The sequence below is a fragment of the Oryctolagus cuniculus genome, chromosome 4, assembly GCF_964237555.1.
Source record: "Oryctolagus cuniculus chromosome 4, mOryCun1.1, whole genome shotgun sequence".
Classification (NCBI taxonomy): domain Eukaryota; kingdom Metazoa; phylum Chordata; class Mammalia; order Lagomorpha; family Leporidae; genus Oryctolagus; species Oryctolagus cuniculus.
In genome coordinates, this window is record NC_091435.1 from 19,158,924 (window position 1) to 19,180,391 (window position 21,468).

General features: G+C 38.3%; 1 pseudogene; it reads right to left on the reverse strand.

Annotated features, from left to right (window-relative positions):
- Positions 1 to 11,745: 11,745 nt before the first annotated feature.
- On the reverse strand, positions 11,746 to 16,667 carry LOC127482840 (large ribosomal subunit protein eL22 pseudogene; annotated as a pseudogene).
- Between the last annotated feature and the right edge of the window lie 4,801 nt (positions 16,668 to 21,468).

Sequence of the window (21,468 nt, forward strand, 5' to 3'; positions counted from 1 at the left end):
TGGGCCATCCTCCACTGCCTTCCCGGGCCACAGCAGAGAGCTGGACTGGAAGAGGAGCAACCAGGACAGAATCTGGCTCCCCAACCGGGACTAGAACCCGGGGTGCCAGCGCCACAGGCGGAGGATTAGTCTAGTGAGCCGCGACGCCGGGCTCATTCATTCTTTGTTAGCTTGAAACCATTAGTGAATAAAATATAAAGTTACAAAAATATATTAAAGATGTTTCTCAGTAAGGAGTAGATTTGGCTAAGGTGACAACTAGAATACCAGCATTCAGCTATTTCCTCCAAGAATGTAAATAAAAGGGGTAAAAAAAATGTAAAAAACAGAAAAAGAACATCTACATCAGTGTCAGAGATGGCAGAAATACACCCCAGACATACTGCGAAATTACAACCCGAAATAATCCAACTGGGGCGAGCATGAAAGTCTTACCAAGAACAAACTCATAACCCCCCTTTCCCGAGAAATCAAGAGAGGAAGATTCTGGCAGAGCTGTGGCAACTTCCTAAAACATGGAGGAGAAGCATCTGGAGATGAGGGTGATTGACAGTGTAGTGGAAAAGAATACCTGTGGAGTCTCCTTCACGCAGGGTCAAAGCCATAGGAAAGGGAAGCCCAGCGAGGAACGTATGGCCGTAGCAACCAGAGTGCGATAAGACCTTAATGCAATAAGACCTCACCTGATGGACAGGTGTCACCTTTTTATATGTGTATTTATTTATTTACATTATATATGTGAACATACACATACATAAAAGCTTGGGTAGGAGAGTTTATATTTTTTAAAAATGTTTTATTGAGATATAGATGCTATATAAATATTTATCATGTATGATTCAATACATGTATAAATATTTGATGCATACAATTTCTTAAGTTTGGATATATGCAAGTACCCACAGTTAGTAGACACATCCAGTACCTTCCAGAATTTCCTGTTTCCCTCTGCTTTTTGTCACTTTTTCCCCAATAAGGGAAACGGCACAGCCTTTCAGAGTTGCTTGGATGAAGGATGGCAGTGTTCCCTGGTCTGATTATCAAACTGTCCCCTTGCAGATTCCTCTCTATTGCTTCAGGGAATAGACCCTCAAAACTGATTATGGAAGATATTACTATATGATCATAAAAAGGTTTACAACAGAATATAGCAATGTTGCTCCTAACAGCCTCAAGCAGGGAACAACCCAAAGCATCCATCAAAGAAGAATGAATAAAACAATGTTATTATGCTCATACAATAAAATCATGTTCATACATACAAAGACATGAATAATGACACATGCTGCAATGCAAAAGCTTCATGTTGCAAAAAGATATACATATCAAAGGATACATTTTTGTGATGATATACATTTGTATGAGATTTAAAGCAGGCAAAAGCAACCTATGCGATACAAATTTTAATGATGGCTGTCTACAGGGAATTTTTCTTGAATGGAGGTATAACAGAATTTCTGGGGTGATGGAAGTGTTTTATATTATGTTGTTTATATTCATTTGTCAAAATTTGTTGAATGTAATCTTTGACATGTTTTTTTCAGAATATGTAAATTTTACTTCAATTATTAAAAGAAGTGAGTGATATCCAAAAAAATAGAATTGCTAATACTTTTCCTTCCACAGAAACTTCAGTTTGAATTATCCATATACTTTCATCAAACATAAAGAATACAGGCAAGAGATTACAGTATCAGAATGAAACATGGCAGTAAGAAAAGACACATTAAATAGGGTGGAATGGGAAGTTTCACATTCACCACATCATTTTTTCCCCAAGCCTGAGTAACACAGCAAGGAAAGCAACACCCTTTGCATGGCAGAAAGAGTGATGTTAGCATTCAATTTTTCCATGGATTCTAACACCAGACCCACTGTAGTAAAATCTAGCATGAGGCTTTTGCATGTATTCCTTGGAGCCTCATGCTTCAGGCCTCCCTCAGTGGCAAACCAACCTCCAATCCCTATGTTCTAAACTACCTTTGGCAGATACTGCCTATAGTCCAGTCCCTGTGGTCCCAGCGTCCAGAGACCCTATGCTCCAGGCTATCCCAGTAAACTCCAGGACCAGGTCAGGTCCCTCCTCTTGAGTTAGACACAAGTGTCATAGCAGCACCATACTACATTCATACACTGAGACTCAAGGCCTACTTCTGTGCCAAGTAAGTCCCACATAGACATGGTTTTTAAGCCATTCCACATGGGCACAGGCTCCAGCCCCTTCCCTCATGGACACAGGCTCCAGGTCCACACCCAGAGTCCAGTCAATAAGCCCCTTCCTGTAGTTGCTGGCACCAGAATAGCTTATGTGGATGCAAACTCCCAGCTTGCCTGAGGAGATTCAAGTTCTAAGCCATACCCTCTGGATCCAATCTCAAGTTTACTGACTTACTGACTAAGATACCAGACCACACTGAGGACTTGAGCAGCAAGACTGATCACATGTTTCACTAAACAGCTCACCTAGAATCTGTGGATGTGCTCACCTGTGAAGGGATCTCCCAAAGATGACCTGCAAAAGGAGAGATACCTTCAAAAGCACAGACATTGACACAAGGCTAAAAGGATCATGAATAATCAGGGAAACATGACACCACCAAAGGATAAATAATTGAGCACTAGTAACCAACCCTGAATAATAGAGATTTACAAACTGCTTGACAAAGAATGCAAAACAATAATCTTTTATTGTTATTGTTGTTACTGTTGTTGATTTGAGAGGCAGAATTACAGAACAAGAGAGGGAGAGACAGAGAGGTTCTTCCATGCACTGGTTCACTCCCCAAATGACTAAGAGGGTCAGAACTGAGCTGATCCAAAGCCAGGAGCCAGGAGCTTCTTCCAGGTTTCCCATGTGGTGCAGGGGCCCAAGTATCTGAGTTATCTCACTGCCTTATCAGGCCATAAGCAGAGATTTGGATTGGAAGTGGAGCAGCCAGGAAATGAACTCACACCTATATGAGATGCTGGCACCACAGGCAGAGGGTCAACCTACTATGCCACAGTGCCAGTCTCAAAGCAATCATCTTGAAGTCAGATCAGTGAGCTAAAAGAGAACACAGATAGACAAATAAATAATAAAAAGAAGATAATACATGAACAATATTATAAAATCAACAGAGACAGGAACCTTAAAAAAGAACTAAAAAAATTCTAGAGCTAAAGAATACCATGATTGAAATAAGGAATCCATAAAAATCTCCAGCAGCACACTCAACCATGTAGAAGAATCAATAAGCTTGAAGATACAAAATTTGAAACTACAGGGACTGGCACCATGGCGCAGTAGGTTAATCCTCCACCTGTGGCACTGGCATCCCATATGGGAGCCGGTTCTAGTCCTGGCTGCCGCTCTTCCAATCCAGCTCTCTGCTGTGGCCTGGGAAGCAGTAGAAGATGGCCCAAGTCCTCAGGCCCCTGCAACCGCATGGGAGACCAGGAAGAAGAGCCTGGCTCCTGGCTTCATCAGAGCTGCTCAGGCCATTGAGGCCATTTGGGGAGTGAACCAGTGGATGGAAGACCTTTCTCTGTTTCTCCTTCTCACTGTTTATACTCTCTCAAAAAAATAAATAAAATCTTTAAAAAAAACTCAGAAATTACAGTTAGAGAAACAAAAAGGAAAAGAATGAAAAAAAAGTGAAGAAGGCCTATGGGATTGCAAAACTCCATAAAAGAATGAATGCGTACATTTGGGAGGCCTAGACACAACAGACAAAAAGAAAGGGGCAAAAAAGCTAGCTTACAACAATAAGGACAGAAAACTTCCCACATCTTGAGAGAAAAATGAGCACCCACATCTGTGAAGCCTAAAGAGCCCCAAATACATTAAAAAATTATCTTCGCCAAGGCATGTTGTAGTCAAATGCTCAAAAGTCAAAGACAAAGAGAGTTTCAGAAGTAGCAAAAGGCAAAACACATCTTCATATACAAAGAAATCTCTGTAAGACTATCAGCATAGTTCTCAGCAGAGATCTTTCAGGAGAGCAGAGGATGGGAAAATGCAAAGTGCTGAAAGAGAACGGCTAAACAAAAATGCTACATTCAGTAAAGGTGTTCTGCAGAAACAAAGGAGATATACGTTTTTCCCAGACAAATGGAAGCTAAGAGTGTTCACCACCACTAGAACTGCCCTGTAAGAAATGTTAAAGTACATGCTGGGGCCAGTGCTTTGGCAGAGCTAGTAAAGCTGTCACCTGCAGTGCCAGCAGCCCATCGGGGTGCCAGTTTCTATCCTGGCTGCTCCACTTCCAGTCCACCTCCTTGCTAACGTGCCTAGGAAAGAAGTGGAAGATAACCCATTTACTCAGGCTCCTGAACCCACTTTGGAGACCTGGAAGAAACTCCTGGCTCCTGGCTTCAGCTTAGCCCAGCACAGGCAATTGTGGCCATTTGAGGAGTAAACCAGCAGATGAAAGATATTTCTCTCTCTCTCTCTCTCTCTCTCTCTCTCTCTTTCTCTCTCTCTCTGTCTCTTTCTCTCTCTCTCTATCTCTATATCTCTATCTCTCTCATTCTGCTTTTCAAATAAATAAATAAATATTTTTTAAAAATTACATGCTTGGACTGGTGCCATGGCATAGTAGGCTGAGCCTCTGCCTGCAGCACCAACATCCCATATGGGCGCTAGTTTGAGTCCCGGTTGCTCCTCTTCTGGTCCAGCTCTCTGCTATGGCCTAGGAAAGCAGTAGAAGGTGGCCCAGGTGCTTGGGCCCCATGCACCTGCATGGGGGACCTGGATGAAAATCCTGGCTCCTTGATTTGAATTGGCCCAGCTCTGACCGTTGCAGCCATTTGTGTACGGAACCAGCAGATGGAAGACTTTCTCTCTGTCTCTCTCTCTCTCTCAGTCTGTAATTCTCCCTTTCAAATAAATAAATCTTTAAAAAAATTACATGCTAACAACATGAAAACACAAAAGTAACAAACTCACTTTCAATGTTAAGAATACAGTTAGACTGTGAGATGCTTGATTTAGCTTAAGACACTGTGTTGAAACTCTCGCATACTATGTTAAGAGTCCCAGGAATTGAGTCCTGGTTTTGATCTTCATTCTAACTTCCTACTACAGACGATGGAAGATGGTGGTGATTGCCCATGTCCTAATGTCCCTGCCAACCACATGAAAGACCTGTACTGGGTCTCTGGCTTTCAGCTTCAGTCCAGCCTCAGACCATTTCATCTATTTTGGAAAGAGAGTGAAACCTTGGATGGGAGTTCTTGCTCTTCCTCTTTGTCTCTATTTCTCTCTGCCTCTCAAATAAGAAAATAAACGCATGCATTTTAAAAAGAATATTATCAAATTCAGATACTCTTAACACTGCAATCATAGTGCATAAAAATCATTGTGCTATTTTTAAAAATATTTATTTATTTATTTGAAAGTCAGAGGTACAGAGCGAAAGAGGGAGAGAGAGAGAGATCTTCCATTTACTGCTTCACTTCCCAGGGCTGAGCAAGGCAGAAGCCAGAAGCCAGGAGCTTTTTCCAGCTTTCCCACATGGGTGGCAGGAGCCCAAGCAGTTGGGCCATCTTCTATTGCCTTCCCGAGCCATTAGCAGGATCCGGATTAAACCATCAGAATTGGAGCAGCTGGGACTCAAACAGGCACCCATATAGGATGCTGGCATCGCAGGCAGCAGCTTTGCACACTGTGACACAATGCCGGCCTCCAAAATCAGTAACTCCAAAGTACTCATGAAATGTAAACACAGAAAGTGCTAAAAATAACTACAGAGTGTCTACAAAATATAGTAATGAATGCATAATATATAAAATATAAATTATGACATCATAAGAAAATGTCAGGTAAGGATAAATTAAACTACATACTTTTTGTATGCAGTTGAAATTTTATCAGCTTAAATAATTTGCTATTAGATGTTTTAGGCAAGCTTCATGGTTACTACTAAGAAAAAACCTATAATGGATGCACAAAAGATAAAGAAAAAGAAATCAAAACATACCAGTACAAAAAAACCATCAAATCACAAAGGGAGACAGCAAGAGGAGAATGGAACAAGAGAACTACAAAAGGGTTTAAAAAGCAATTTTGTTTAAGTGGCAGTGGTAAATCGTTACATATCCATTATTATCTTGAATATAAAGATCTCAAATTCTTCCATCAAAAATAAAGTTCCTCAATAGGGAAAATATTAGATCCCATTGTGTGCTCATACAAGAGGGCAATTTTGGCTCTAAGGACACATGTGAACTTAAAGCATAGGGATGTTGCAATTGTTTGAATTTTTTTAAAGATTTATTTATTTATTTGAATGGCAGAGTTACAGAGAAGCAGAGGCAGAGAGAGAGAGAGAGAGAGAGAGAGAGAGAGAGGTCTTCTATCCCCTGGTTCACTCTCCATATGGCCGCAATGGCCGGAGCTGTGCCCATCCACAGCCAGGAGCCAGGAGCTTCCTCTGGGTCTCCCACACGGGTGCAGGGACCCAACGACTTGGGCCATCTTGTACTGCCTTCCCAGGCCATAACAGAGAGCTGGATCGGAAGAGGAGCTGCGGGGACTCGAATCGTTGCCTATATGGGATGTCAGCACTTCAGGTAGTGGCTTTACTAGCTACTCCACAATGCCGGAACCTGAATGGCTTTTTTTTTTTCTCCTTATAAAATTCATGTTGAAACTTAATTTCCATCGTGATGTTATTCAGAGGTGGAATCTTAATTTTTGAAAAAGATTTATTTATTTGAAAGGCAATTACAGAAGGAGCGAGGGGGAGAGAGAGAAACATTGTTCATTTGCTGGTTTACTCTCCAAATGGCTGCAATGGCCAGGGCTAGGCCAAACTAAAACTTGAGTCATTTTCTGCTGCTTTCCTAGGTATATTAGCACAGACCTGGGTTGGAAGTGGAGTAGCTGGGATTCCAATTAGTGCTCTGATATGAGAGCCATTGTCACAGGTGGTGGCTTAACTCACTGCAGCATGACGTTGGCCCCAAGGGTTCGGACCTTTAAAGGTAATTAGACTGTAAGAGTTCTATTCTCAAGGATGGAATTAGTAAATTATAAAAGGACTTGAGGCCGGCGCTGCAGCTCAATAGGCTAATCCTCCGCCTGCGGTGCTGGCACCCTGGGTTCTAGTCCCAGTCGGGGCGCTGGATTCTGTCCCAGTTGCTCCTCTTCCAGTCCAGCTGTCTACTGTGGCCCAGGAAGGTAGTGGAGGATGGCCCAAGTGCTTGGGCCCTGCACCCACATGGGAGACCAGGAGAAGCACCTGGCTCCTTCCTTGGGATCTGCGCAGTGCGCCGGCCACAGCACGCTGGCAGCAGTGGCCATTGGAGGGTGAACCAACAGAAAAGAAAGACCTTTCTCTCTGTCTCTCTCTTAAGGGAGTAAGTATCTTCCATAGTAGTTAAGGCACCTGCATCTCTCGCAGGTATGCTGGGATTCAATTTTCTGACCATTTTTCTGCCAACCCAGATGCTGAATGAAAGGCAATGATGATGGCTCAAGTAATTGGGTTCCTGTCACTCACATGGGAATTCTGGATTGAATTGCTAGGTTCAGGAATAAACCAACAGATAGGAGTTCTCTCTCTCTCTCTCTCTCTCTCTCATAATATTTTATAAGAGAGCTTAAGGGTTTAGATTTGCCCCTCCATCTCCTTTGTACCTTCTACCATTTAAGGACCCTGCAGTAAAATGCTGTCTCAGAAGCACAGAGCAAGTCTTCACCAAATACCTAATCTACAGGCACCTTGTTCTTATTCTTCACAGTATCTAGAACTATGAGCTGTAAGTTTCTATTACTTATAAATGATCCAGTCTTTGGAATTTTTGTTAAAGCAGTAGAAACAGACTAAGACAAAGGGAGAAAGATATTACATGCAAATAATAACCAGAATAGAGCTGCAATGGCTATGCTTGAACAAAATGACATTAAGTCAAAAACTGTGAAAAAGACTAAGACCATTATGTAATGATAGGAAGACTGATTGTCTGAGAGTATATAATAATTATAAACATATAGGAACCGAAATAATTTGTGTTGTTTTTAAAAATATTTATGCATTTATTTGAAAGTCAGAGGTACAGAGAGAAAGAGGGAGAGAGAGAGATCTTCCATCTACTGCTTCACTTCCCAGATGGCTGCAACTGTCAGGGCTGAGCAAGGCAGAAGCCAGAAGCCAGAAGCCAGGAGCTTTTCCCAGTTTTCCCACATGGGTGGCAGGAGCCCAAGCAGTTGGGCCATCTTCTATTGCCTTCCCGGGCCATTAGCAGGATCCGGATTAAACCATCAGAAGTGGAGCAGCTGGGACTCAAACAGGCACCCATATAGGATGCTGGCATCGCAGGCAGCAGCTTTGCACACTGTGACACAATGCCGGCCTCCAAAATCAGTAACTTCAAAGTACTCATGAAATGTTGGGGCACCTAAATACAGAAACCAAATATTAGAAGAATTGAGAATAGAAATGGTAATAAATAATAGGGGACATCAATAGCTCACTACCATGTAAAGTATTACGTTTAACAATAATAGAAAGGAGATCTCTCAAAAAATTAAAACCAGAACTAATATCCAGCAATCCCTCCTCTGGGAATATATTGCAAAGAGATGAAATCAATACATTGAAAAGAAATCTGCACTCCTATGTTCGTTATAGCATTATTCACAATAACCAAGTTAGGTAGTCAGCATGAGTGCATATATGCAGTGGAATACGACTGTCTTTAAAAAGAAGAAAATTCTGTCATTGTGACAACTCTGATGAACCTGAAGGACATTATGCTAAGTGAAATAAGCAACACACAAAAAGACAAATGCTTCATGGTCCCATTTACATGTGGAATCTAAAGTTGAGCTCATAGAAGCAAGGATAGAATGAAGTTACCAAGGACAGGGCAAAGAGGATTGTGAGACGTGATCAAATAGGTCGAACAGTTTTAGAAGACTTATGGTAAACCTTGGTGATTGTAGTTAATAATACTATATTGCATTATTAAATATTGCCAGGAGTAGAATTTTTTAAAAATAAAGTGTTTGAGTTGATGGCTGTGTTATCTTGCTTAATTTAATCATTTTGTAGTACATACATGTTGAAACATCATGTTGTACACCATCAATATGTACAATAATAAATCTCTCATATAGGTTAATAAAATTGGCAAAAAATGAAAAAAAGGAATTATCTTGCTAATGTGACACAACCACATTTCCCTCTTAGTTTTATAAAGCCACTTCTCATAGTAAAGTAAGTGATGTATATTATGAATTTTTATGTTCTATAAGCTTGGCTTAATTATTTTCATATCTATTTTTATTGGGCTGATTTCTTCTTTATTTCACTATGGGACATGTGCATATGTGTAGAAGGACTAAAGTGATCATCCTGTATTCATTGTATGAACAGAGATTTCCTTTTCCCTTTTGTTTTTCCAAAAGCAGTTCTTTTATCCTTTGATCTTGGTTTAAATACACTACAGGGAAATTACCAAATGTGAACAAAACTAGCTTTTCTGTTGATTGCATCCATCCAAAATAAAGCTGCTTCCTTTTGGCGAAACTAAAAATCACACGATAAGAATTGTTAATTTAACTGGTCCACTGACTTTCTCTGAGTGGAATACTTAACAAACTTAAATAAAAAGAATTCCTATTTTGTCTTGGTTTTATCTTATTCTTGTTTCTCTAAGAGATTAATTTACATGATGGCTTTTTGTGAAGAAAAAAAGAAAGGTAATCAATTCAACCCTATCAACCTCAAGTTTGCTCTGATTTTACGATATTAAAAGATCTACCCACTCTGGGACAAGTCCTGCAAGATATATATCTCCTGAAGGTAAATATCAAAGGAAAGGTTTATGAAAATAAAATGTTATGCTTCTTGAATTTTTGTGTTAAATACTAATATGCAAATGAAACTTTATAAGAGACATATATCATAAGCTGTAAAATAAATTCCATGAAGGTTACTTTGACTTTCTTTCAGCGGAGAGAAGGTCTATTCAGCTCATTTGCCCTTTTATAAAATCAGGTTATTACTTATTTTATTCTATTTTTACAATTGATTTATATGAATCCCCTGTACCCGTTGGTTATTCACCCATCAGGTAGCTGGGTTGAAAATGTTTCCGCACAGTCTTCAGGCTGACTTTCTCCGTTGTTTCTTTTGCTGTTCAGAAGCTCTTAATTTAATCCAGTTCCCTTTTCACACTTCTGCTTTTATTTCCTGCGCTTTGGGATAGGTATTTTAAAATATCGTTGCCAAGGTCAATGTCAAGATTTTTCCCAACCTTTTCTTCCAGAAGTTTTTATAGTTTCAGGTCTTATGTTTAAAGTCTTTTTTAAAATTTTTTTGAGATAACATTTTCAGTTACTGTTATAGTCAAAAGCTTAATACACCACTAAGTAGAGTTCAACAAATAAAAAGTAAAATGAACAAAGATCAACAGGAAAATAGGCAAGGGCTATAAGCAATAATTAAATGAAGAGATATCATTTTCACTCAATACAGTAAATTTTAAGATACTCATAGATCATTGAATCTAGAGTAATCGATAATTTTTGATAGCTCTGTGGCTCAACAGTTTGACAAAGATTTAAAACAGTTCGACAAACACTATATTTGCAGCAAAACAGATACACTAAAGCATTTCTTTCTATTTTTGCTTTTTAAATTTTTTTTTTAGTTTTAACTCCTAATTATAAGAGACAACATGCAGTATTCAGCTTTCTGTGTCTGACATTTCACTCAGCAATATGTCCTCCAGTTGCAAACATAGCTACAAAAACAGAAAATATTTAGGAGTAAATGTAATCAATGAAGTGAAAGATCTCTATGATGAAAATTATCAAAAGTTATTGAAAGAATTCAAGGCCACAAAAATTGGAAAAATATCCAATCTCTTGGATTGGAAGAGTTAGTATTAAAATGTCTATTCTACCTAAAGCAAACTATAGATTCAATGCAATCGAAAATGCCAATGTCATTTTTTACAAAATTATGTTTAAATTCTATAATATATTCTGAGCTTATTTTTGTGCATGGCATAAAATAAAAAAGCTCAAATTTCTTTTTCATATGGATATACAATTTTCCAAAAAACTTGAATGTAGAGATTAATCATTCCTCTCTAGGTATTTTTGATCTCCTTGTCAAAAATCAGTTGGCCATATATGTTTGGATTTATTTCATGGTTTTTTTATTCTGTTCCAAAGGTCAATGCTTCTGTTATATACAAATACTATGCTATTTTAGCTAGTACTACTCTGTAATAGAAATAAGGATTTATCATGCCTGCAACTTTGTTATTTTTCAAGATCATTTTGTCTATTTGGAGTCTTTTGTGTTTCCACAGAAATTTTGCAATTGGAATTTTGCATTGAATCTGTAGATCCTTTTGGCTGTATGGATATTTTAGCATTAATTTTTCTAATTATAAACATGAGATGCATTTTCATTTATTGTGTTCAATTTTTTATGAATGCTTCCAGTGTACAGATTTTTGATCTCTTTGGTTAAATTTACTCCTAAGCATTACATTCTTTTTGATGTCTCAAGTGGAATTGATTTTTAATGAAATTGATTTAAGTTTTATACAGAGCACTATTGGTGTAAAGAAATGTAACTGATTTTTGTACATTAATTTTGCCTGACACAACAGTACTAAATTCATTTATTAGTTTTAACAGTTTGTGTGTGTGTGTGTGTGTGTGTGTGTGTTTGTCTGTGTTTGGCAGCCAAGCTTATTAAAGAACTGAAACAAAATATTCTAGATAAATAAGTTTTATTAATTTCCATTTTTCCAGCTCTTTTTTTCCCCCTGGTTAACCTACAAAAAGTGTAATTTGTAACTCTCTTGGCTGTTAGCAACTACATAGAACCCACTGTGTGGATAATTCTTCTTCAGTATTTTGGAGAGATATTTCAAATACTTTTTTGGGAAAATTCACCTTAAATGTTCGATGATCTTGCTCTTGCTCATTTCTATGGTCACAACCCCTCCACTGAGATTCCCTGCTTTTCTGTTCCATTTGGTTCTTTCTTGGGGAATCTTCCAAAACTGGCAACATACATGGTTCCATCTTCTACAGGAGGACTGCAGTCAAGTGTAAATTTCACTCCCTGTTTCCTCTTCCTCACTATTTCACAAGATTTATCAGGATATCATGGCGGCAGCAGAGGCACAAAGGGATGTGTGTCTAATTTCTAAGGGTTTCTACACATAAAATCATGTCATCTGCAAACAGTGATAATTGTACCTTTTTGATTTCAATGTGTTTTTAATTTGCATTTCTTATCTAGTTGTTCCTGCTAGTGCTTACTCATTAAAGAGAAATGGGAAGAGTTGACATTCCTGTACTGAATCTCAGAGGAAAAGCTTAACATTTTCTCTCATTGATAACTGTGTTATGTGTAGGCTTTTCTTAAAAACTTTCTTACATTGAGAAAATTCCCTTCTATGCCAATTCCATTGAGAGTTTTTATCATAAATAGATATGGATTTAGTCAAATGACACGACCATGTTTTTTTGGTTTTTTTTTTGTTTGTTTTTTTGACAGGCAGAGTGGACAGTGAGAGAGAGAGAGACAGAGAGAAAGGCCTTCCTTTGCCGTTGGTTCACCCTCCAATGGCCGCTGCGGCTGGCGCACCGCGCTGATCCAAAGGCAGGAGCCAGGTGCTTCTCCTGGTCTCCCATGGGGTGCAGGGCCCAAGCACTTGGGCCATCCTCCACTGCACTCCCTGGCCACAGCAGAGAGCTGGCCTGGAAGAGGGGCAACTGGGACATAATCCGGCGCCCTGACTGAGACTAGAACCCAGTGTGCCGGCGCCGCAAGGCGGAGGATTAGCCTAGTGAGCCGCGGCGCCGGCCCACAACCATGTGGTTTTTATCTTTCTTTCTCTTAATGTGCTTTATCTCCTTCATTGATTTCTATATGTTAAACCAACCTTACATCCTAGGGATCAATTCTACTTTGTCATGGTGTATAATTTTTTGATGTGTTAGTGACTTCAGCTAAAATTTTATTGGGGATTTTGCATCTATATTTATCAAAGATACTGTAGTTTTGTTTTCTAATGGTGTCTTTGACTGCCTTTGGCATCAGGCTGATGCTGGCCTGGTAAAATTAGTTGGAAATATTCCCTCTACTGAAAATTTTTTTGGAACAGCAGAAAGGTTTGTTATTAATTCTTCTTTGAATGTTTGGTAGAATTAAGCCTTGAAGCCATATTTGCTTGGATTTTCTTTGTTGGAAGGATTTTGATTGCTACTCTAATTACTTATTTCTTAGTGGTCTGTCTAAATTTTCTACTTCTCTTCTTTGGTAGGTTATATTTTGCTAGGAATTTACCATTTCTCCTCAGCTATACAACTTTTGGGCATATAATTGTTCATAATAGTCTTTGCTGATTCTTTTTGTTTCTGAGGCACTGTTGTAATGTCTCCCCCTTTTATTTCTATTTTTTTAACTTTAATTTTCTTTGGCTAAGAGTTTGTCAACATTGTTTATTTTTTAAAAAAATAGTTTTTTTATTTTTCTATTCTTGCTTATTCTACTGTGATCTTTATTCTTTCTTTTATTTTTGTTTCTTTGTTTCTTTCTTTTCACTTTGGGCTTAGTTTGCTGTATCTCTAGTTCCTTGAAGTGTAAGTTTAGGTTATCTAAGATCTTCTTTTCTAAAGTAAGCATTTGTCACTACAACATTTGTTATAACAATTGGCTTTGCTATATTCCATAAGTTATGTTTTTGTTTGTTTTGAAATAATTTTTAAATTTTCTTTGGAACTTGACTTGGCCCAGTCATTGTTCAAGAGCACATTATTTGTTTTCCACATGTTTTTGATTTTCTCATTTTCTTGCTATAATGGATTCCTAATTTCAATTCATTGTATTCAGAAAAGATACTTAGTATGAGTTTGATCTTATCCTATTTTTAACCTAGCATGTGATCCATCCAAAAGTGTTTTGCATGAAATCAAAAAGAATATGAATTCTGCTGCTGTTGGATGGATGTTTTGATAAACATGTTGGCTCCATTTAGTCTGCAGTATTGTAAGTCTCCTTTTTCCTTATAGGTTCTGTACTTGGAAACTCTATTTTGAAAGTAAGATATTGAAGTTCCCTGCCATTATTTCATTGCTGTCCATTTCTCCTTTAAGATCAGTCAATATTTGTTTTATGTATACATTTATATATTTAGGTGCACATATATTTATAATAATTATATCTTGAATTGAATTGACCATTTTATCTGTATGCAATGCCTTCCTTTATTTATGGAGACAGTTTCCGACTTAAATTCTACTTTGTCTTATGAGAAAGGACTTAAAGGAGTTCATGGAAAAAGGAAATAAAAGTTTATTTTGGTAGAAAAAATTTTGAAATCCATACATATTTTTTCATAATATTCATTTCCAAGAACTTTATTAAAACACATTGTGTAAGTATAACTTTTCCTGTATTATTTGGGTGATAGTTACATGTAATATCTTTTTCCATTTCTGTACTTTCATTCTTGAATCTAAAATGAGTTTTATATGGACAGCATATACTTAGCCATCATCTGCCCTCTTCCAATTTGCATATTAATAGGAACTTGGGTATGAAATAGAGATAGGACTTCAACTCAGGCACCCCAAATAGGATGCCAGCATTCCAAGAGGCAGCTAAGCCCACTGCATCACAATGCCAGCCCCAAGACTGACATCTTAACTGCCAGGCCAAAAGCTCACTCCCTGATCCTGGTTTTTTAAACTATTCAGTAACTCTGAATTTTTTTTTTTTTTTTTGCCGAATTTTGATTTACATTTAAAGTAATTATTGGGAGATAAAGATTTACTGTTTTCACTTTAACTGTTTTCTGTTTGCTTTATTGTTTTTTTCTTTGCTGTATTTTTCATGAGTTTTTTTGTGCATTGATAGCTTTTTATTCCTCTCAATTTTCACTTTGTGTAATTTCTTTTTTTTAAAAGATTTACTTATTTATTTGAAACGTAGAGTTACAGAGAGGCAGAGGCAGAGAGAGAGGAGAGAAGGAGATCTTCCATTGGATTGGCTAGAGCTGAGCAGATCCGAAGCTAGGAGTCAGGAACCTCCTCCAGTTCCCCCGCCTAGGTGCAGGGACCAATCTTATACTGCTTTCCCAGGCCACAACAGAGAAGTGGAGCAGCTGGGACTTGAACTGATGCCCATATGGGATGCTGGCACTGCAGGCAGCAGTTGCACCAGCCACACCACATCGCCGGCCCCTGTGTAATTTCTATAGGTATTTTCTTCAGGTTCTCAAGCATGTTATGTAAACTATCTTGCAGTTCTAACACTCTAATTTTTTTAAAATGAATAGCAACTTAGAACTCTACATTATTAGCTATCTTTCCCTGTATTCCATGATTTGATGTTCTAATTTACATCTATTTATAGTATGCGTTAATTAACATAATTTGGTTGTAACTATTTTAATACTTTTGTCTTTTTTAAAATATTTTTTCTTCCCAAGTCCCTTAACTTTTTATTAAAGAGTTAAAACTGATTTCCTGGGGCCAGCAATGTGGCGTAGAGGGTAAAGCCGCCGCCTGTAGTGCTGGCATCCCATATGGGTGCTGGTTTAGTCCCGGCTGTTCCACTTCCGATCCAGCTCTCTGCTACAGCCTGGGAAAGCAGAAGAAGATGGCCCAAGTCCTTGGGCCCCTGCACCCACATGGGAGACCCGGAAAAAGCTCCTGGCTCCTGGCTTTGGCCAATTGGAGAGTGAGCCAGCTGATGGAAGACCTCTTTATCACTCTCTGTCTCTCCTCTCTGTGTGTAACTGCCTATCAAATAAATAAATAAATCTAAAAAAAAAAAAACCTGATTTCCCAACATTTACAGTAATATGACTGTTTACCTATCCCAGTGAGTTTCTACTTTCGTGACAAGCTCTATTCTGATTGTTTAGTGTCTTTCCGTTTCCACTTGAGAGCTCTCTCTTCAGTGTTTCCAGATGGCAGCTCTGGTAGTGATAAAATCTATCACCTTTGTTTGTCTAAGAACGTCTTTATGGCCCCTTCAATTTTTTAAAAGTACTTCTTTTTTTAAAAGGGCTTTATTTTATTTATTAGAAATGCAGAATTTCCAAGAGAGAAGGAAAGACAAAGAGAAAGAGATCCTCCATCTGCTGTGTCACTCCCCAAATGCCCACAATGGCCAGGGATGGTCCAGGCCAAACCCAGGAACCTGGACCTTTATACGGGTCTCCCATGTAAGTGGCAGGGGTCCAGGTACATGGTTCATCTTCTGCTGCCTTCCCAGGCACATTAGCAGGGAGCTGGATTGGAAGCTGAGCAGCCAGGCCTTGAACCAGCACTCTGATAAAGGATTTGCTGTCAGAGGCAGTGACTTAACCCATAGCACTGAATTGCAGCCCTCCCCTCCATTTTTGAGCAGGTTTGCAGTATATAGTATTCTGGGTCAGTAGTTTTTCTTTTTCTGTCAGCATTCTGAATACATCATCTTATTCCCTCTGGTCTGCAAGTTTTTCTGCTGAAAATCCCCTGGAAGCAGGATGTCCTGCAAGCTAATTAAAAAACTGACCCCTGAGCAGCAGTCACAGAACTGTGTGTAGCCACACCACTTCCAAAGAGAAACTGGGAGTTGTGTGTTCTTGCCCGCTTTAAAAATCACTTCTTCGGTACGTACAGTCCCAGAGGGCTCATCACTGCCAAGCCCCATCATCTCTCAGGGCTAGGCGATTTAGAAGCCAGGCCATCTGATGGGAGCTGTAAAAGTAGAGGTGCTGATTATGTGGTCCAAAACCTTCACTCCTGGGAGAGAGAAGCTGGGGTGGAGGGTTTTCTTCCCAAATACTGTGTGAGGCATGTGGTTTGTGTATCTCAGCTTTCCTCTCCACTGTGATAAAGTGTTTTGTCAGCTGCTCTCGGGGTGGGGATCTCTGATCCAGTATCTGAATTTATTTTTTTTAAACTTTTATTTAATGAATATAAATTTCCAAAGTACAGCTTATGGATTACAATGGCTTCCCCCCCATAACATCCCTCCCACCCGCAACCCTCCCCTTTCCCACTCCCTCTCCCCTTCCATTCACATCAAGATTCATTTTCGATTCTCTTTATATACAGAAGATCAGTTTAGCATATAATAAGTAAAGATTTCAACAGTTTGCTCCCACACAGAAACATAAAGTGAAAAATACTGTTTGAGTACTAGTTATAGCATTAAATCTCACTGTACAGCACATTAAGGACAGAGATCCTACATGAGGAGTAAGTGCACAGTGACTCCTGTTGTTGACTTTACAAATTGACACTCCTGTTTATGGCATCAGTAATCACCCTAGGCTCTTGTCATGAGCTGCCAAGGCTTTGGAAGCCCCCTGAGTTCACTGACTCTGATCATATTTAGACAAGGCCATGGTCAAAGTGGAAGTTCTCTCCTCCCTTCAGAGAAAGGTACCTCCTTCTTTGATGACCCGTTCTTTCCACTGGGATCTCACTCGCAGAGATCTTTCATTTAGGTTTTTTTTTTTTTTTCCCCCAGAGTGTCTTGGCTTTCCATGCCTAAAATACTCTCATGGGCTTTTCAGCCGGATCCGCATGCCTTAAGGGCTGATTCTGAGGCCAGAGTGCTGTTTAGGACATCCGCCATTCTATGGGTCTGTTGTGTATCCCACTTCCCATGTTGGATCATTCTCTCCCTTTTTGATTCTATCAGCTAGTATTTGCAGACACTATTCTTGTTTATGTGATCCCTTTGGTTCTTAGTCCTATCATTACGATCAATTGTGAACAGAAATTGATCACTGGGACTAGTGAGATGGCATTGGTACATGCCACCTTGATGGGATTGAATTGGAATCCCCTGGTATGTTTCTAACTCTACCGTTTGAGGTAAGTCAGCTTGAGCATGTCCCGAATTCCACATCTCTTCCTTCTCTTATTCCCACTCTTATATTTAACAGTGATCACTTTTCAGTTAAGTTTCAGCACTTAAGAAGAATTGTGTATTGATTACAGTATTCAACCAAAATATTAAGTAGAACAAACAAAAAAAATACTAAGAGTGATAACATATCAAGTTGCTCATCAACAGTCAGGGTGAGGGCTGATCAAGTCACTGTTTCTCCTAGTGTTCATTTCACTTTAACAGGTTTCCTTTTTGGTGCTCAGTTAGTTGTCACCTATCAAGGAGATCAAGTGGTATTTGTCCCTTTGGGATTGGCTTATTTCACTCAGCATAATGTTTTCCAAATTCCTAACAGGGATCACTCTTCAGTTAAAATTTAAACACCTAAGAATAATTGTGTGTTAATTACAGAGTTCAACCAATGGTACTAGAACAAAAAAAAATACTAAAATGGATAAAGTATTACATTGTACATCAACCGTCAGGACAAGAGCTGATCAAGAAGGAACTGGCTGTGTAAGATGTTTATTTGGTGAATCTCTAGGAGATGTGGGGACCCTCCTATCCCATCATCCTTCTGGCATGCTCTACTCATGTAGATTTGAAAACTTAATGAGCTGTGAATCATTTCTTAGAAAGACAATACAGGTCAATTTTGATTGAGTATTTCAGAATATTCTACTGTTTGTAAATTATAACGGCTTGAGCATTAAGACAAAGAAATAGTCATTAAATGTGAAGAAGTCAACCTAATAAATGATATGTTTATGTACACAGAAAATCTAATACAAACAAAATTTATCATAAGTAATCAGAATCAGTGAGTTTGCTGAAAAAAGAATTTTACTCAATTTACTATTAATATTCAACATAAAACCTAATTTTAAACAGATACTTTTAAATAATTGCAACAAATGACATATGCTTTTCAGGACCAGGTACCCCAAAAATCTGTAGACTAACATGTGCATGGAGAATTCAATAAAATTTATTTTCAACATGTTTAAAACCTTGTAAATTAAAAAGGAACATACAGTTGTGAATAACTTGTACTATCGTAAGTATATCAAGTCAATAAATTATAGATAAACTGAATGTATTTATATAAAAAATTTTTCATAAAATTTTAAATGAGGCTAACAACCTGATTCTTAAAAAATGTTTTAGAACAATAAAAGAGCACATATCTATGTATGGCTATTTGGAAGGACTGGTGAATAGGATGCTATTGTCTTACTGCATATTAGTCCTATTGATGAAATGTACTAGTAAAAACAGAAAAGCATCATCATAGCAATATACAACAGACCAATTACACAAGATAGAAAGTGAAGAGGAAAAATAAGAAACCATATCATCATTGTAATTTGATACAATTACAACTGAGAAAGAAATTCTGGGACCTTTCAATTCTTTGAAATATGTGGACTGAAAATATACCCTATCCTATCATTTAGAAGCTCTACTTCTAGGTATATTACCTAAAGGAATGGGAAGGAATGGGAAACTTACACAGAAGGAACCAAAAAACACCATATTATGAAATTGTTCATTTCATCATTGTTTCTTGCAGCCAGAAAAAACAATAAGTACTTCAACAACAAATGAAGGAGTAAAGAAACTTTGGTATGCTCCCACAATAAAATAATATAAACAAAGGTAACAACAGATTGTATATATACATATATATGCATATATGTATGTACATATATACATATATGTTAACATAGAAACACAGATAATTAGCAAAATGCAATCTAGTTCTCCTAATGTTAAATAAAAATCACTGCCAGGTCAATAAGACCATTTTTCAAGGAAAAAAATAACCTCAGTTCTATGTTATCACAGAAGAAGAGCCTGATCAAATAGGTAGCCACTTGGGATCCACATTGTAATGCGTTGAGTTGGCTGCTTGGTGGACCAGCATCCCATTTCAGAGTGCCAGTTGTAGTCATAGCTCTTCTGCTTCCAATCCAGTGAACTGTTAATGTGCCTGAGAAACAGCATATGATGGCTCAAGTACTTTTGCTTGCATCACCCATGGGGGAGACCTAGATGGAGTTTCTGGCTCCAGGCTTCAGCCTGGCCCATCTGCAGCTGATGTACCCACTGGAGTAGTAAGTCAGTGGATAGAAGATCTCTCTATGTCATTCTACCTTTCCAATACTAAATAAACAAATATTTTGAAAAATTGGCAGCCACTAACTAAAGTTATTGGACTGGAAACAACCTCTACTAGTAATGCAGAGTGAACATTTTCATGTGTATACATTCTACTTCTCTATTTTATTTTGAACTTTAGAAATCAAAGTCCTCCAACTAGAACATTACTAAAATTTGGCATTCTGTTCAATGCTTACTGCTAATATTCTAACAGGAGATGACCTGAATTACTTCCATATCATTAGCATTCTGTTTGCTTCTATAATGATTTCTGCATGATTTCAGATGCAGTAGAACAATAGTGTAGAATATAAATACAAAATAGATAAGAAAAGTGCACTACAGAAAAAGCCTGTTATTTTCAACAGATAAGACCATGAAAACTTTCCAAACTCCACTTTAAAGGTGTAGCATATAAAATAATGATTGTTCTTTTTTATAATGCAGTATACTACAGACAAAAACTTCAAATATTTAAGAAGGAAAGAATAAGAAAACTGGCACTGTGTCTGTTTCTTTCACAAGGTTTCCAGTTCCAAAACTACCAGAAAAAAAAAACCTACCAGAGACATTTTTACCTGGGACTCTAATAAGTATAAAAGGTCATTAATACAAGGTCATTACAGCAAAGTTCCAAGGGAGGGTAAGCAGTCATGTAGAAATTATTGAAATGACCACAAAAGCACATAGCAATTTAATTTCATGTTGTGCATGATCCCTGATGACCCCTTTCTACATATTGCAGCAATACTTCCTAAAGTTTCCCTTGAGAGAAGGGGCAGTGTACTTCCATTTTCAAAATCAGTCAGGCAAACAAAGAAAGAAGCATCACTGTCACACCACAATCACAAGTACAGAAATGCACAGACATACGCCTGTCTCTTGGAAGATGCCTACCTTAATTTAAAGCTTGATTCCGGGGGTAGTCCCAGCTCTGCTCCTGATTCTTGCTTCTTGCCAATGTGCTCCATGGGAGGCAGTGGTGATGGCACAAATACTTGAGTTCCTGCTGCTCACATGGGTGATCCAGATTAAATTCCCCGGTACTGGCTTGGTCTGACCGACCTCTGCCTGCTTTGGGCATTTGGGGAGTTAAATAGCCAATGGGAGATTCTTCAGTATCCATCTCCCTGCCTTTGAAACAATGTATTAAATACACAAAAGTTTAAAGAAAATAAAGCCTAAACATGAGATTTTCCTACCTACTTGAGATAATACTGGTGAAAATTTGTCTCTTTATGTAGTCCAGATCTGTTGCTTGGCATGTGATATTCTGCAATTTTCTCCTCAATTCTAAATTGGTAGTAAAGATGACTTCCTCTGACAGATTTGTGGTGGGGATAAAAGTTTAACTGATATTTTAAGTGTAGCATCTAGCAGAGTGGTAAATATAGCACAGATGCAAAAAAAATAGGATGTCTTTCTTGTTTAGGCTTTCACAAAATTC